A 19,311-nucleotide genomic window follows, 5' to 3' on the forward strand; every position below is an offset into this window, starting at 1 on the left:
ACACATATACACACATATATATACATATATACATATATATATATACACACACACATATATATATACATATACATATATATATAACTTGTAAATCCCGAGAAGGGAGAATCAAGGAGAATATGCACCACTTCCTAGCATTTATCTCCATAAATATGTAGAAATCCCAGTAGCGTATAAAAGCTCAATTTGTTTCATCTAGTAAAGCAAAGAACACTGGCATCTTTCATATTGCCGTGCTTCAGATCTTTAATTTTATGAAAAGCACACCTAGGTCTAATTGCATCCAATTAAGATAAAATCAGAATACATTGTTGATGTTATTGACTTCATAAATCTAATGCTCAATTACAAAATGACTCCAAACCACTGCCAAGATCTAGACAACTGTTGCCTCTCTTAGAATGTCTTTTGCAAAAACAGCCTACATTATAAATCACTTTGTACGCAATGAAGGTCAGCTGTCTATAGTTAATGGAATGTTTTCTTGCGGGATAATTTATGTATATTGCCTTTCTTTCATCAGAATACATTTCTGGCTACATATGGCCTGATATTGAAGTGTCTCTGTATTTCTCAAGACAAATGTTTTACTGGATAAAGGCTTGACCAAAAAAAAAAAAAAAAAAAAAAAGAAAGGGGGGGCGAGAGGAGGCAGCAGATTGAGTCCATAAAATTAAAATTTAGCTTTTAAAATTATTAATAATAATTATGTAAGTAATGGCATGCTTTAATGTCAAGAATTGGAAAATTTAAATTTAAGAAGACATCTTTGTATGACATGAAAATGGACAAGAGAATATTTAAGCTATGAACTGGGAAAGCTTTCAGTTTTTGAAATGGGAAAAAGATGAAGTCTAATAGATTAAGACAGATATAATATATTATAGATTCATTTAGTATTATATACTGGATTAATATAGATTAATTTTAGAAAATTCACATTTTACAAGTAAAAGCTACTGAAGCTTTATGAAGAGAAGCATCTCTGAAACCTCGTTTACCTAAAATGGACGGCTATCCTCATTACAACNAAAAAAAAAAAAAAAAAAGGGGGGGGGGGCGAGAGGAGGCAGCAGATTGAGTCCATAAAATTAAAATTTAGCTTTTAAAATTATTAATAATAATTATGTAAGTAATGGCATGCTTTAATGTCAAGAATTGGAAAATTTAAATTTAAGAAGACATCTTTGTATGACATGAAAATGGACAAGAGAATATTTAAGCTATGAACTGGGAAAGCTTTCAGTTTTTGAAATGGGAAAAAGATGAAGTCTAATAGATTAAGACAGATATAATATATTATAGATTCATTTAGTATTATATACTGGATTAATATAGATTAATTTTAGAAAATTCACATTTTACAAGTAAAAGCTACTGAAGCTTTATGAAGAGAAGCATCTCTGAAACCTCGTTTACCTAAAATGGACGGCTATCCTCATTACAACAATGTGCCGTTGGGCCCGGCAGCCTCTCTACCCAAGGATCTGTTACTGAAGGCAGTGATGTGGAATGATCGGGGCTCAAATCCCAGATCAACCACATTCTGCTTCTTGGATCTTAGTCAAGCTTTCTCAACCTCATTTAAAACAGGCAGGTATTCACATTTTGGGATTTTCCTGAGGCTTCAGTGAATGAATACCTATGGCATATTTAAAATAGTACCTGACTCATGGTACTCACTTTTTAAGTATTAGCTCTTATTTTCTTTTCATTGCTGAGGAACTTGTCCTGGCAAGTATTTATCCATGGCATGAGCAGATTGGCAATATACTCAAACATCAAAGCCCTTATGGGCCTGTCTCAAATCATATCCTGATTTATATGAAAAACAGCAAGGGTTTTAGAGAAATTAAAATAAGTACACCATTACTCATTTCACTATTTGTTAATTATATCGTTTTGGACAATCTGCTTATCATGCCTAAGACTCATTTTTTTCTTTTTTTTTTTTAACCATCTATTTATCTACCATGTACTATTGTTTGAGATTATAATTCTGTAAACTTCCTTCGCCTTTGTAGATTAATTCCAGGCAATATTATAAAGGAAACAAATCAATAAGAGTGAACTAAACGGCTGTTATAGGAAAAATGTTTCTTTTTACTACCTGGAGAACTTAGGATGTTTATATTTCAGCAATATAATACAGAAACAAACAAACAAACCCCAAAACCAAAACAAAAACAAACCCTGATTTGTAGCATTGCCAGTTTCTGTCATAATAAAATATAAATACCTTCACCAAATGTAATTGCAAACAATGGTAATACTGTCAATGAACATGGCACTGGAAAAAGATGCATGCAATTGGCTCTCTTAAACCATTATAAGCTGGCTCCAAACACATCACTTTCTATCCGGTAGAGGATTCTTAGCCTGTGCTCCATGTGCAGAGTAACTTTCCCTAGGGGTAACAAAAAACCTTCCCCACCACAACATCCACAGAAGAATTCATGATTCCACAGAGTCTGCAAAGTCTGGAGTAGCCCGTTACACAAATGGCTCAGTTTAGTCCTATTATCTAAAAAGCATTTTGCAGAGTATAGTGGAGAAGAGAGAGAGTATTTTGTAGAATTTAAATGCTGAAAATCTGTTTTTAAATATTCTACTTAGAACAAAATCAAGGAAAAGATGTGGAGTAAATAATAAGAAACTGAAAGCAAGAATTTGGCACCAAAACACACACTAGAGCGTGTAGAACAAGGTAAATATAAACCGGAGAAAAAGAAAAGCAGTCTGCATTGTATCAGCATTTCTAAGACTCTGATGTGCATACAAATCAACTGGGTCTCTTGTTAATTCAAATTCTGATTCACTAGCAGTGGGTAGGGGCCTGAGAGCCCACATTTCTAATAGTTAATACTGATTCCTCTGGTCTCACAACCACATTTTGAATAGCAAGGTACTAGATTATTTTAGCTACCTTCAGTTCTTCAATGATAAGAAAATAAAAACCTATTCCAGGAAAGAAAAATGCAGAGTAAGTAAACAGCACCAAATTGTTTTTAGAAATTGAAAACTCAGTCATTCTCATGGGGTATAAGATGGAGAAGAGGTTCTTTGTTTATCTATTAGTTTGTTTGATGACTTATCTAGGAAGCAATGCCAAATAGTTTGGGAAGCTGAAAAATTTTGTTGAGGCTTGAGAGGGAGGGAGCCGGCTCTGTTCTCTGGAACTTTGTGAACGAGGCCATCTTTAGCTCATATTGTAACACACCATAAAGGCTGTATGGGTGAAGAAAATCTGTATATCCAAAAGGTACATGAGGTGAATCACCCCTCACTACTCAGCAAAAAAATATATGGGTCAGCTTGTTTTCCCCCACCGTCTACCACAAACAGAGTTGGGAACTGTGGACATATTTCTAGGCTCCAAATGTATACTGAGTCCATCTCTAAGGCACTGTGTCCCCAGTCCGCTTGAGGCACTGTAAATAAAGACATCCGGGAATAGTCCCTTCAAAGAATGTGATCTCTCAAGCTTCTCCCCAGGCTTCAACAGTTGGTATCAAATATTTTAGCGTGTGATTCATCCTAACATGGAATTTCAAGAAAATTAAGTTCCAAATATGTGAGTTCAGGCTGCTGTTCTTGACAGATTATTCTCCAAAGAGCGTCTCCTCCATATTTTGCTGTATAATATTTTGAGAGTTAACATATGCAGTTCCTGCTTTCCTTTCTCCTCCCTGTAAATAAATAGCATAATTCAGAACTTAGGGACAGCAGCAAGACTATTCTGCTCCATATTGGAACCTGCAGCAAAAGGAAAAATCAGTAATGCTGTTCCTGTCTGTATTTAAAATTAAGGAACTTTGTTTATTCTGAATTTTTGCTTTTTTTAAATTTTTTTTAAAGATTTTATTTATTTATTGGACAGAGATAGAGACAGCCAGCGAGAGAGGGAACACAAGCAGGGGGAGTGGGAGAGGAAGAAGCAGGCTCATAGCGGAGGAGCCTGATGTGGGGCTCGATCCGGTAACGCCGGGATCACGCCCTGAGCCGAAGGCAGATGCTTAACCGCTGTGCCACCCAGGCGCCCCTTTTTTAAATTTTTTAAATTCCATTAAAAAATCATCTTCACTACTGAGATTTTTGGTGTTCCCTTAAATTTTGTGCCCAAGAAGTGTACCTCACTCATCTCTCTTAGCAGGATGGAAAGACTCTAAGACTTCCTGGTTTGGGTTTTACAAAAGTCTAAGCTTATTGCATAAGATGTAGCTTGCAGAAAGGAATAGAGAAGATATGGAAGAATTTCTTACATGAGTGGGAGGAAGTCCTTGAGCCATGGGAGGGAAACGGCTCTGTGTGCTCTTGAGCAGTTTTGATACATGTTTTAAGCCAAGCAATATTCCCTATATAGGAAGCAAATCCTAAAAAGAAATGGATTTTTGCACATCTAAGGAGATGAGATTTTAGCCATTGGGATTCTCAGTCTTGGAAAAGATTCCTGTGTCCGCAAGGATACCATGGGAACAGCAGAAAACTGGGGAAAGATCATGGGAAGAAAACAAAAATATCTCCCTGGAGAGATATTAACATGAATACAGAATTGTTAGGGGATTATGAGAAATAATGAGATTAAACTTTTTTATGATTCCAGCAGACTGTGTATGTCTTTACATTTGCTGAAGAGAGTGCTTAAAGAATAATAAAGAAACACGTTCTTTCTTGTACATCTTGGACCAAATTCATACCATATATATATAGATGCTTAGACCTGATGACTCAGCCCTTCAATGGCATCCAGATGCTGGTTGGGGAAAGCCCAAGTAGTCTTTAAAAAGTTTACCTTACGAAAGATTATTTTTTCATGGGCGTATTAGATATTCTAATTATTGCTTCTTGATCCAATCAGCTTCTAAGATTATCACTTCCTTAATCTACTGAAAGAAAGAGAATCCATTTGCTGTGATCATATTATAGGGCTACAACAGCCTGTCTTGGATGATTGGATCTGGGTGGATACTGCACCACCAATGTATTCATTCTTAGGCTAGGTTGATTACATTGAATTTTCTTGAACATCTGTAAATAGGACGCCCTGACTGAGCCAGTTAGCCAGTTAGACTCTAGTGGTTATATAAAATCAAGGACATATTTATGGGGAGAAAGAGAAGTCTTAGGAAAATGAGAAGTCTGTTCAGCAGAGAAGCTGGGTTCAAAGATATACAGAGCAAAGTAGAGACGAAACTATACCTGACAGAGAAAACATTTTTATTCTTTGAGGGTGTTTATCCACTAACTCCCTCCAGCTATTGTTGAAAGCTCTTGTGGGAGGGATGTCCTTTGCCCAGTAATTTGGTCCTGATACACACATATGCGTAAGTGAAGAGGACTTTGGAACCAAAGAGAGCCAGGGTCACAGGTAATAGCAACCAGAAATTAGGCGAGAAAGGCAGAGAAATGTTAAATGCTAGAAAGGGTCAGAGAGGGGGAGAGAGAATCAGACTTATTAACCATTTCTTTAAACTTAAAGAAATAAAAAGAACTGAAGCTAAAAAATTATATTTTTGAAATTATATACTGATGGTGTCTTGGGAGGAAATAGTCAATGGAAGAGAGCAGCACTTGGAGATGAGGCCAGTGAAAGCTGTCCCTGCTCTGACCAGTATGTACTGGGGACTACACTGCAAAATAATGAAAGGGCTGGTGCTTATCACATGGAAGGCTGAAGTGCTTGACATTACACACAGCACACACTTACATGATGCCCTAAAGCACAAGTCTGTCCCTCAAGTTCCTTCTGAGATAGAACCGATGTGTACACTCTGAACAGGACCATGGTATCAAAGGAGACATATTGTGTTCATTGGAAGCCACATCTATTTCAAAGGAAACAGTGCTTTAACCACAAAACTAAATTTCCAGAGATAAAAAACCGAGGGCCTGTAGGGAGAATGGAATTGGCAGCCTGGAAAAAATTCAAGCTACCCTGAAAGCCATTCAACGTATTAGGTAAGTGAATCGTTCTGTTGAAAATTTTGAAAACAGTTACTGTGCCAACTACTTTTAGGTATGAAGAGATGCTCTAAAGTGGCCTGTGGTGTCTGTTTCTTGTATATGCATTCTGAAAATTAGGAGAAGTTATTGCCAAGTCATGGATGACCCCATGTTAGAGGGTAAGACTGTCTATTCTAAGTTAAAAATGTTAGAAAACCTTAAAGAAACTATTGTGTTTAAAAAATCTATCAATTGTAACACTTTATTAATTAAAAAAACTCTCTAAGTGATTTTATAAAAAAATTCACCAGATTGTTAGATTAAACTAATGTCCAAGTAAAACATTCTGAATCATTTCCTGAAATGTTGTTTGTAAAGTCATGCTTCACATGACCACAAATTTCCATAACAATTACATCATCTGTGAGGTAACTGAGTTAAAAGTAAAATATTTAAATGTAGTAGGCCAAATTTTATTAAAAATGTTTGCAATATTATCAAGACCAAAATCCAAAAGCAGTAGATTTAAAGAGAAATATCACTAATCAGTTAGATATGTCTAACAAAATAATTCTTATAGATATTGATTCTGAAACTATTTTATAACTTTATGAGTGTCTCAATGTGAGAACATTTTTTTCCCTGTTTTAATCTGTTGGTATCATTGAATTTTTTTTTTAAATAAAGAGCAAATTTAAAACCCCCTCCTCAATCACTAGGGCTTAAATTCTGACCTTTTTCTTCATTCTTGGTAACTGAACATAGTTCTCACATTTCTGAAATGTGAGTGCATTCCTTCCTCACATTCTAGGAAACATTTCTTTAGTAGAACTTATTCTGCCCCTCCTGTCTTTCTTCATCGTCTATGACTCCCTCTGCCCGGATAAGCATCTTAGATAAATCAGTGAGGTTAGATTCTGGTAAGAAACTGAAAGAGAGAAATCTTGTGATCAGAGAGGTCAATTAGGAGTATTGCAAGTGTTCGGTTTCCCGTGAACTAGAGGGAATAACAGGTAGGATAGTGAAAGAGAACATTTATGAGAGATGCTAAAAAACTAGAGTGTAGAGTAGTACTTAGTGACCATCTGAGTGTGGGAGGGAATGTACAGAGGTGTCCACGTTTTTGCTATTGGCAATTGAGTGATGCCATTCATTGAGATAGAGACAGGGCAGGAAAGAAGCACTTTACGAGGTTCTGTAAGTGTGTTCATGCCATGGAGGTAGCATGGGTGGCACTCTGGACATGGTCATTTCATTTCATTTATATATTTGTAGATTGTCTATATTTTGTCCAAAGTACTTCTCCTTTCACCATTATTCTTTCCCAATACAGTATGGCTATCTATTCCATTAATCTAATTTCCCTCTCAGCGAAGGATGGAATCACTATCATCTCTAAGAATTTTGTTTCCAATATATGTAAAATGTAGCATGATTTTCCTGAGTTTGTCCTCACAGATAGTCTATACATTTAGATATGCATTGAAAATTTGAATCAAAAGCCCACCAGATTCCAATATAGAAAACATCCAAATATTAATAGGAAATGTGAGTCAGCTGTGTCATAAAAGTCATATTCCCAAACTCAATCCAGAGGCTGACATTAATTTAAAAAGCAAATTCAGTTATCAATTTCAAAATTGAGCTAGTCATCTTGTCACTGGGAGTGTTGATTAATAACTCTGCCAAAATATGAAAGTGCAAAGGAACAAAATAATAGGAAAAGGAAATTTGATAGCTCACTTTTGTGAATCATACAGATTAAGAATAGTTAGAAGTGGACAAAACAGTATCATGAACTAACAATCCCTCGGGTTCTATGGTTAGACCACTGCAAACCCAAAACCAAGCTCCAAGCTGTGTGATTTTGGTGAATTTATTAATGTTCTCTGCAACTCAGTTTTTCCATTTGTAAAAATAAAACAACAGTGACATGTACTTCAACTGAAACTTCGTGAGGATTAAATGATATTGAAGTAATGCAAATTTCTTGTACTAGTAAATGAGCAGTAAAAATTATTTTTTTATCGTACTATTATGTTGTTATAATCGGGCTACCAAGCAATAAAGATATCTCTATATACTACTGTCTATATGTCCTTGACAGTAGTTTTTTATATCTGATGGATGAGTGCTTTGTCAGTTATGTATGTGGCCAAAAGTTCCCACACTGTGGCTCATCTTTTTCTTATTAGTTAGTTTAATGGACAGACATTAGTAATTTTAATGAAATACAAGTTTTTAAGTGTTTTCTTTGCCTATTTCAAGGTCATGAAGTGGAAATGAAGGAAAAGGAATAATTCTGGGGTGTATGTTGCTGTACTAGATGGAGAAAGAAAAATCAACAATAATATCTGGGTTTTTGGTGCAATTGTTTAATCAGTGATATCATCTGCTATAATGGGAAAAACTGTAGAAACAGGAGACAAATCAAAATTCGACTTCAAATATGGTAGGTTTAAAATGATCCTTATCTGTCTATTTTGGATATATCTCATGTTCACAGAACGTTAATGCTAGTACTAGAGATTTAAATTTGGCCACATGATATATAAAAATATGGTACTGCATGAGAGCCCCTAAGAAGTAAGTGCATATAGAGAATAGGGTACAGGAGTGATGCTGGGATATGATTGCATTTAAAGTGTTAGCAGAAGGAACTTGTGAAAGAGACTAAGAAACAGTGAGGGAAAAAATCAGGACTGGTTGCTCACAGGGCAAGAAAAATGCTGCTGAGGTGTCAAATAGAACATAATCAGAAAAGTGTAATTGGACTGGGCAACACAAAAATAACTTTTGATCTTGACCAAAGCAATTTCAGTGGCTTGGTTAGAGAGAGAGAAGTTGAGTGATGCGTGAAGAAGTGGAGACAATGAGGTCATATCCAAATTTCAAAAGAATGTTCTATAGTAGGGAGAACGATACAAATAGAGGAACATTCAGAGGAGAGTACGGGATCAAGAAAAAATTTCTAGTTTTACAAAAGAGATAGGGTAATATTCTGAAATGGCAAGAGATCCAGAGCTCAGTGGAAGCGGGGTTTGGATCAGACATGGAAGTAACATTTGTTCCATTACAAGAATCGGGAAGCCATGGCGTGTAGAAACAGAACTAAACAGGCGTGTAGGCTGAACAGTAACAACACTGGATTCACGTTTTATAAAAATCATTCCAGGCTGCATGTGGGGAATGGATTGAAGTTATAAATGTAACATTCAAAATGAAATATAGTCTAGAGGAAGAGCAGAGGTGATGGAGAAGAGGAAGCAAGTTGACAGACATTAAAAAGAGAACAGGCTGGACTTGATTATGGATTAGAGGCAGAAAAGTTACAAGTAAAAGAAAGAATTTGATGATTCCTACTTTCTAACCTGGGGACAAGTGATGGCATCTTATTATCTAGCTAATGTGTACTAGTGGGAGGAGGGGAACTTCAGAGGAAAAAACAATTCTCATATGACCACATGGATTTTGACGTGTCTGGGAGATGTGCAGGTGACTGATAGATACACGCTTTTTATTTAGTTTATTATTTTAGACCTAGACAAAAGTCTATATGCAATATAAGCTGTGATGTTTTTAAATCAATTAAAAATAATGTCCAGTTTGTCTTTTAAAGTTTGACTTGTTTAAGCCTCCAGGCATATAAAAAATTAAAATGCATTTAACAAATAAGTACAGAAATTGCTTCTATTAAATTAAACAAACATTAAAACACCGAACCTAGCATTCCATATCAAGTTGAAGTATCAGTGCCCTGAGAAAAAAGTGATAGATCCCAGCCCCAGCCACACTGGGCTACAGTTGTTAAAAAACTGATTGTAATATTGTAGGATACTTATCTAAAACTCTTAAAAGATGTAAACTGCATTTCATTTATCTAATTGATAATATGAACAATGTATAAACAGGGATATATTTAGAATTTCCATTTCCCATCTTGATAGTCAAACATTTATTTTCTATACATATCACATATACATTGCAGTTGTATGCAAATGATAGCCTAGAGAACATTTTTGTAAAAATTGGAATTTTTTTGTTGTTGTTTCAAACATGCTTAAGATTGGAATGAAAGTAACACATTATAATTTCTAATGTGATTCTTTTCATTTTCAGAAAGATTGTATCTTGCCCAAGGAAGATATGTTTCTTTATATGGATATTTCTTTTTCATGAATTTATTTATTTAGTTTCGCCAAAGTTGAGGTAAGGAGATAGCAATGCATCAAAAACAAACATATTTTTGAGATTGCTGTGGAAACTTTCAGATAATTTAAACTTAATTATGACATCTTGTTTCAGTGTATCAGTGGTCTTGTCTTTCACCATTAATTAGGCAACAAAGCACAGTCCATATGGAGCTTTTTAGGCACAGCTTCCAAATTTTAAGTTATTCTCTACAGTATGAATAAAATTACCCTATCTTCCTCCCTTTTTGTCCCACAAAAATGACGATACATGTTAAAAGAATTGTGACCAGTGGTCTCATCTGAACATGCCAGGCTTATTGGATTAATCTGGTAGACTCTGCACATAGGCAGTCGGTGAGAGCAAAAACAAACCTAGCTGCTGTGTGCCAGTCACTTTCACAATTTCTGCATACGTATTATTGTATCTAATACATTTCTAGGAAGTTGGTATTATCATTAATTGTCTTTCACCCCATTTTTGAGATAATAGAGTGATATTTACAGACACAGAAACATTTTTCCACATTCACAGAACTTAAAGATTGAGCTGAACTACCAGTGAGATCTATACAACATATAAACTCACACTCTACCTGCTAATTCGTACTGGAAGTAAAGTACATAACTCCACAGACCCTTGTGAAGAATGCAGGACTGGGATTGTTTCTGTGGTTTCCCTGGCATTCTGGAGACATTTTACCATTTGTCGTATGATTCTTTCTCCAAGCCAAGTTTTGTTTTTAAAGTAATTCATATAAATTAATTCAAAGCATAAGTGAGATTTACAGAGAAAGAGAACAGATTTCTTACCAAACTAAATGATAGGGTGAACAACTAGGTTCCATGCAAACTGGAACTAAAAATCAGAAACCAAGATTATAATCTCTGTCTCTCCAGAATAGTGTAATTTCTCTCTAACATTTTTTTTAAATACCAGCAGTATTTCCTTTTGATAGGCCCCCTTTACTTAATGCACACCTATCCCATCAGAGCTACACGATCTGACTAGTACCATGACCTTACAGATCTTTGCTACCTAAACAATGTAGCTAGCTACATTTAAATTTGTATTAGTTAAATTTAATAAAATACATGGGGCACTTATGTGGCTCAGTCAGTTAAGCATCCGGCTCTTGGTTTTGGCTCGAGTCATAATCTCAGGTCCTGAGATCGAGCCCTGTGTCAGTCTCTGCACTCAGCACGGAGTCTGCTTGTGAGTTTTTTTCCATCTTCCCCTCTCTCTCCTTCTATTCTTCCCCCGCCTCAAACAAATGAATAAAATCTTTAAAAAAAATTAACAAAACACAAAATTTAGTTCGTCTCTCTCACATTAACCACATTCTAATTTTCAATCATCACATTTTCATCATCCCAGAAAGGTCTGTTGAACAGTACTCTTCCAATTCTTCTTTGCCCATCATGTGTTGTTTGTAATTTCTGTGCCCACTTGCTTGAATTCTCGATTAATCTGAGACATTTCATGCAATTCCTGATCTCCTGCCAGAATCAGATGCCCATCCTTGGTCTAATCACCTTTGACTAGGAAGAGAAAGATCTCTTGCTCAATTTGTAGAGCATGTGGGTAGGGCAGCAAAGTCTAGTACTCTTTTCTTCGTTTCACAGATACAATGTCCATGCTGCACAGGATTATAATTTATCTACTACTGTTCATTTTTTTCACCTACAAAGGAACATAGGCCTTGATTCTCTAGTTCATCCTGTTGCTAACATTTTTACTAAGTTTGTATTAGGTTGGGAATTAGTAACTAACGGATATATATTTTAGCTGGAAAAAGGTCCACAATATTTTCTTTGTATTGCTTTTACTCCAAAATTAAATAAAGAGGTCAACAATAGCATATATAGGGCTTAAAACTATTTTTCTAACAAGGTAAATATTTCCCACCCATATTAGAAATTCATTCTTTTCTTGTTTTGCCTCCTTATATGATGTTCTGAAGTTGCTCTAATGAACAAACTGTGTTTGGGTAGGTTTGACTGGAACGTATGATTTCTCATGACACAAGTGAGGAATGTAAGCTTTTTTTTCAAACTAGGGCCACAAATGTAAACTCATTTAGTCAGGATGTAATATCAAAGGAGTTTCATCCTTTGCATACATCTATGGACTGGAGTATGATTTGCCTATGATCTTGTGCACAGCAGATTCCTAGGACACCTCCTAGATTCATCGAAGTGGATGTGTAAGTGAGTTGCCCAAAAGCTTGCACTTCACTGGCTACAGAAAAAATATGCCTCTGATCCTTGGTATGTGTTTTTTGAGAATTTCACTGTAATTTAGAGAAGGTTTATGAAGACTGTATGGACAATGAAAAAGTGTCAACATAAAATAAAATTCTCTATCAGCATCCTGTTTTATTATGACTTATTAATCCTGTGCTTCAAAAGGTCTGATTAGCAGGAATATTGTTATTTAACAACATGATCTGTAAGTGATTCTATCAGAGAAGCTTACATAAATGAATCTAACCCTCAGAGACTTGTAAATGTAATTAATGTTCATGATAACTTTGAGTTCTTTGGATGGAAGGTGATTTGAAATAAACTGATTATAGATGTTATTACATTGCTGATGATAGAAAAACACATCTTAAAATATTATTTATAAGAAAATTGGGGGGCGCCTGGGTGGCACAGCGGTTAAGCGTAGGCCTTCGGCTCAGGGCGTGATCCCGGCGTTATGGGATCGAGCCCCACATCAGGCTCCTCTGCTGTGAGCCTGCTTCCCTCTCCCACTCCCCCTGCTTGTGTTCCCTCTCTCGCTGGCTGTCTCTATCTCTGTCAAATAAATAAATAAAATCTTTAAAAAAAAAAAAAAAGAAAATTGGTTCTATGATTTCAGTGTGTGAACAACAAAAAAGAACCCAGTGATATACACATATTTATTACACTTTAATATAAAATTCTACCTAACATTGTTATTTCATGTGACTGAGGTAAATAGCAGGAGTGTTTAACAATTTTAAATGAGGCTCGTATTAGAGTAAAAAATCTTGCACATTTCCCATCAGATCAAAACTAAATCATCAAATATCTCATCACCATTATTTTCCAATATTCTCCAAAACCAAATTTAACAAAGGATAAATGTTCATCTCTAGTAATTGTAGATATAAAATACCCTTATGCTCACACCTTAGTTTGCCCTAAAGCTCTTGTCCCCTCTAACCGAGGCTATCTCAGTATCTTCCCAGCTAGTCTCCCTGCTTCTCTTTAGCCTTTTCCCTCTCTGAACTATTCTGCATGCTGTTGTCTTGTTAAGGCAGAGACAGAAGACAACCTGAAACAGAGAAGGAATTTCTGGTCTACCTCACTATAACTTGGAAACATTATTTTACTTCTATATGATAGACATTTTCTCCTCTGTAAAATGAAAATAATGCATGTCTCTCAGGATTGTTATAAAGATTAAATGATGTAATCTATGGGCAAACAGCAAGCATATGATAGAACCACAATCAGAGATGCTAAACTTACTTTTTTTTAAAGATTTTATTTTTTTATTTGACAGAGAGAGAGCTGGAGAGCACAAGCAGAGGGAGTGGCAGAGGGAGAGGGAGAAGAAGGCTCCCCGCTGAGCAGGGAGCCTGATGTGGGACTCTATCCCAGGACCCTGGGATCATGACCTGAGCCAAAGGCAGTTGCTTAACCAACTGAGCCACCCAGGCGCCCCCAGAGATGCTAAACTTATTGAATGAAATAAATTATTATATATGTGCAAATACTATATGAGGTTTTCTTTTCCTTGACATTAACCCTTAGGAAATAGGGAACATCTATTGTAGGCTTTTATAGACTTGTTTTACAAGGTGTTTTTTGTTTGTTTGTTTGTTTGTTTGTTTGTTTTAGGGAGATATACATTGGGCAAAGCAGTCATCCCTAGATCAGGATACTTATAGAAGTAATCTGACATAATTAGTAAAACAAGAGCTAAACTGCAACAACAAAAACAATAGCACAGACTTTGTCATCGTTACTGTACATGCTCTCATAATTGGAAGTGTACATTACAATCATTAAAAAGAAAGAGAAGGAGAAAGAAGGCAAAAAATTTGTAAAAAAATATTTGAAAACTATACAGTAAGTTGTTATACTGTGAAGATCACAGTTACAGCTGTAAGAAAATAAATGTTAAAGGAAAATCATTGCTCTAATTTCAGTACTATGGGAACTTGTGATTTTGATTTATAATGGCTTGCGTCACACACAGAATTCCTCTTAAACAATTTAGATGAGAAAGAATAAGAAACGAGCTGTGTTAGTGATGACATTAATGTCAAGGAGGAGCATGAGTAATTGAATAAAATGATTTCATGTATTGTGAGAATAGAAAAGTAATAATTTAAAATTAATACATTATGTTACTTTAATTATGTACACAAAAATGAACAAATTAAATATATCTGCAATATTATCACAATGATGGTATTTATACATTCAAACTGGCCCAAAAACTATCTAATGGGTCATTTCAATGGGAAAATAGAAATTACCTCATATATGATGTTGTCATGTAGTCAAAATTGGCATATGCTTATAATATCATGTAATGCTATGTAAAAAACAGTATGTGTACCTGATGAGGAATTCATAATATATCGGTTCCCTTTACTCCATTTTCTTTCCCTTACCCAGTTTTGGAAATTATTTGTATATTCTATAATATTTATTTATTCATTTATTTACTCAACAAATATTTATTGAGCACTTTTTACATATTAGGCATTGTGCTACACACTGCAAATATGGTAGTGAAAGAAATAGAAAAAAAAATAACCTGCTCTCATGGAGCTTCTATTCTTTATATTCTTTATGGGGAGACATCAGATAGATGATAGATAGATAGATAGATAGATAGATAGATAGATAGATAGATAATAAATAGATGATAGATATCATCAGATGTTAATAAGAACAAAGGACAAAATACAAGTGGTTAAAGCAGTTAGAAGGTAATAGAAATGGGTTCCATTATTTTGAAGATGAAGGTTATAGAAGGCTTCTTATGGAGGTATCTTTTCAACAAAGACCTAAAAGAATGGAAGAAGAAAGCCTTGAGGGAAGGGCATTCTTTGCTGGAAAAATAGCCCTGGGAAGGATTTGATGCCAGATGACCTGTGTGGATAGAACAGAGTGATCAGACAAGTTTTTAGGAGATGAGTTTGAGAACAGAGTAGAGGTGAAGTTCATGTAAGGTCTTCAAGCCACTGTAAAGCTTTTACCCTGAGAAAGAATAGTGATCATTACGTCGGTCCTTGATAATATTATTGAGCTACTAATTTAACCCTAATTTAACATTTTGATGTGAGGGTTAATAAATAACCTACTGTTCAAGCTACTTATAGTCAGACAACCTCCAACTCAATACATGATGCAATAAAGCAGGACAAAAAGTTAGCAAAAGGGCAGCAATTTACCAGGGTCCAGAAATTTTAAAAACCACCCAAAGGAAATCTTCTGAAGATTCAAGTTAAGGCTGGCAAGAGTTAAATTTAGGATGCAAATCCCAACAGCTCCCAACCAGGGGCAGTGGGACAGGGGTCTGAGTCTCTCAGACAGGTAAAACGTTTCCAAAAACTGGAACTTGGTAGGTGCATGACTGCTTGGGCGTCATATGAAACAAAACAAAACAAAATAAAACAAGACAAAGAAAAATGAAAACAAAACAGAAAAATAACAAGCCAAACAAACAAAAAAATAGACCTACAGAAGAAAGGCTGGAGCTCAAAGACTGGAGAGCTGAAGCTGGTGGTAAATACCGGGCACTGGAGGTAGTGGGCGGGCTTAGGGAAGGTGAAGGGCGGACCCTTCCAATGGAGCTGCAACACTTCCCAATTGAAAAGACACAAAAAGCCAGGAACAAAGAGAAATGGTGCAGAGATTTCCAGCAGGATGAGGTCTGAAAAGAAACATTTGTTTTTGGCAATTAAATAAATTGAAGAACTAAGGAAAACAATTTCAAAACTGGCTGAGACAAAATCAAGATAGTTCAAAATAAAGAATGGCACTTGCAAAAGTGCAGATAATGAGTACAGATGACCCCTTCAAGAAAACGACGACGGGTAGGGAGAAGAGAGATAGAGGACAGTGAATAGGGAAGCAATCCCATCATCAACTCTCTGTCAGTACCTCACTTCCTAAAGACACTGTTGTTCGTTTTAATTAAAGGTGACAAATAATCAACTATTTCATGTTACTGTATTAACAGAGAAGAATTTGTGGTGTGTACTCACGACAAAGGAAAAGGTCAGTGCTTGACTCTACCACTCATTTCAGAAAAGAATAAATGGCTGAATGAATAAATAAATAGCATATTTAATAACAATAATCCAACAATAGATAATTTAAGTATTACAAAACTTGTCTTAAAAACAATTAAAATCTTAAGGCAGGCGATAAGAAAGGTTAAAAACATATAACTAGAATATTCTGGAGCAATAATGAGCTGTCAGTATATTTTGAATCACAACAAGCAAATGTCAGCCTGATTTTCTTATCCAAACTGAGGGCTTTGTCTCCTCTATGTGAAGTGAATAGAAGTCAGAATTTGGTATAGCCAAACACTCTTGCTAGTTTTTGTATGATAAATGAGTTATATAATGATGTGTCATTGAATAATCTTATTTATTCTCAGTTATTAAGGATATCATAATTTGTAGTTATCTCAATTTACCAACATGAAAATTGATGACCAATAATTAATGTTTTATTTTCCCACTCTGCTCTTCCATTCTTTCATCAAACAATTTATCCAAGATAGAAATTAAAGTATCTCATATTAAAAATAAATAAATAAATACACACAGAGCCCCCTGCAAATTCATTCTTCTGAGCAGTGCTTAGTTCCTCACTATCACTCAGCTGCTCAGGACAAAAATGCTATTGCTTGATAGATTTTCTAGGATGAGAGGCTACTTTTTGAAACATCTATACACAAGTCTTTAAAACGGGTTAAAAACAGACTTGATTGTAGTGGCTCCATGCAAAACAATGGGCCATCTGTCTCATTAAGTCTTTAACAGTGCCGGGTCCTCTACTTCCTCTTGGCTAAATGTCCCCCCCTCCACGGAATTGTTGAGTTTCAGCCAGCCTCATTCACAACTCTTCAAGAGTTGTTCTCTTGCTGAATAGCTGAGCATCAGCTGGCTCAGCCACTGAGTCACCACCAGAATATTATTGCCTCCCTCCTCCCCACATTCTCTTTATTTAGAAGTCTATTTTCTCTAGTAGTGAGAAACAGCTGGCATAAATTGGAACAAAAAGAACATTTTTATATGATATAATAACATTATAATACAGGAAGACCCAATAGGTGTGTATTATGTATGTTGTTCTATGAATATACACATATACACATATGTATATATATATAAAATATGTTGATCCACTTTTCTCATAATTCCAATGTCATAAATATTCAAGATTTGACATCATGTAGAAATTGTCACCAAAACAATGCCATTGTGGCGGATACTGTTGTTTGCCTTTTCACCATTCTCTTCCTCACATTTCTCCTTTCTAAAGAGAATCCTAATTTTATTTAATTAACCACTCCGTCCACTTAGCCATTTGCTTTTGCTTTAAATAGATCTCAAAGACTGTTTTATTAGCTTATTTTATTACAAAAAAATGATTCAGTAGAATTAATCATTCATACATTTAAGAAACTATAAATGAGAGCCTGGTGTACACCAGACGCGGTGTGGAGCTCTCCGACACAAGTGCTGGGAAAACCTCTATTCACAGTAGGACAGGGAAAATGCTGTATAAATAGTGTGCAGGCTGGGCATTAGGGGAGCAATGAAAGAAGTGAAATCTGACTGAGAAGCTAAGGGAGACGACTTCAGGGAACAGGCTCTCCCATGATGAATAGGGGCATGCTAGCTTGGTAAGGAAGACATGGTACTGTGTCAGGCAAAAGTTGAAGCTCAGTGCATCTGAACAGTGCATCAAAGTACCCACTTGTAATTCAGTACAAACGTGACATAAAGCATAAAGAATGAGAAGGCATAAATTATGCTTGCATTCAGATCCTGGAAGACTCCGTATGCCAAGCAAAAAGAATGCGTCTTTATCCTGAAGCTTTTAGGCTAAGCATGGGTATGAGTGTGACATAATAAGATTTGTAATCTCAGGTGATTATTTCGTTACCACCATGAGAGAAAGACTGAGATTGTTCACTGGTTATAATAGAGGCGCAGAATTGTTACTATCCAGAGAAGAAAGAATCACAATGCAAAGTTGTGTCATTGGAGATAAAGAAGTTAGTACTGATTTAAAGAATAGGTGGGAGATGGTATCAACAAAATTGATGAGCAAGTAAATGTGGAAAATCAGGAGATAATGTTTTGGGTTAACTCCTATTTTCTAGGTTAGGCTATCGATGATATTGTGAGGCAATTAGTAGAGAGTTGAAATTCTGTGGGAGGAATAGATTTGTGAAGTGTAAAAAGTGGCTTTCTTTTTGGCTATATTGAGCTTGAGATGCCTGTGGTACATTTGAATAGACAATTCAATACACAGATTTGTAGTTCAAGTGCACAGTCTATATTGCATATAAGATTTAAGAGTCATCAGCATCAGTAGTTATAAATATGAAAGTCACTGCAAGTGTCCAAGGAGAGCTGAGAGCATGAATAGGGGGTTGAGGCTGGGAAACTCAGTACTATTTGTATGTTTAGAATATAAAAAGACAGAAATTCCAGGACAATGTAGCAATAAGGAATAGCAGTAGAACAATAGCAAGAAGCAGTTAAGAAATGTTAAATGGGAGAGAAATAAAGCAGTGTGAAAATAGAAATCAATATAGGAAAGCATTTGAAGAAGAAAATAATTAACATTTTAAAATTTAAAAGACAAATCACACAAAAATTGAGTAGCATTCACTGGGTTCACTATGAGGAGTTGATTGCTAATTTTGGAGATTTTAAGATGCATTACCAACATATATAAAAGTGATCTAAATCACTAAATCATAAATCACTAAATCATAAATAAATATGTTTCCAAAATAAATCATATTAAGTTTCTTTTACTATGAATAAGTTCCTAAAGGGTAAAAAAGTCAAGATTCCATTTCATCAAAGCAAATTTTTTACAATCTGTTTATTGATTGTACTCGCCTATTTCTCAATACCTTTTAAATACCAATTCC

This window comes from Ailuropoda melanoleuca, chromosome 5 (assembly GCF_002007445.2).
Source record: "Ailuropoda melanoleuca isolate Jingjing chromosome 5, ASM200744v2, whole genome shotgun sequence".
In the NCBI taxonomy this organism is placed as follows: domain Eukaryota; kingdom Metazoa; phylum Chordata; class Mammalia; order Carnivora; family Ursidae; genus Ailuropoda; species Ailuropoda melanoleuca.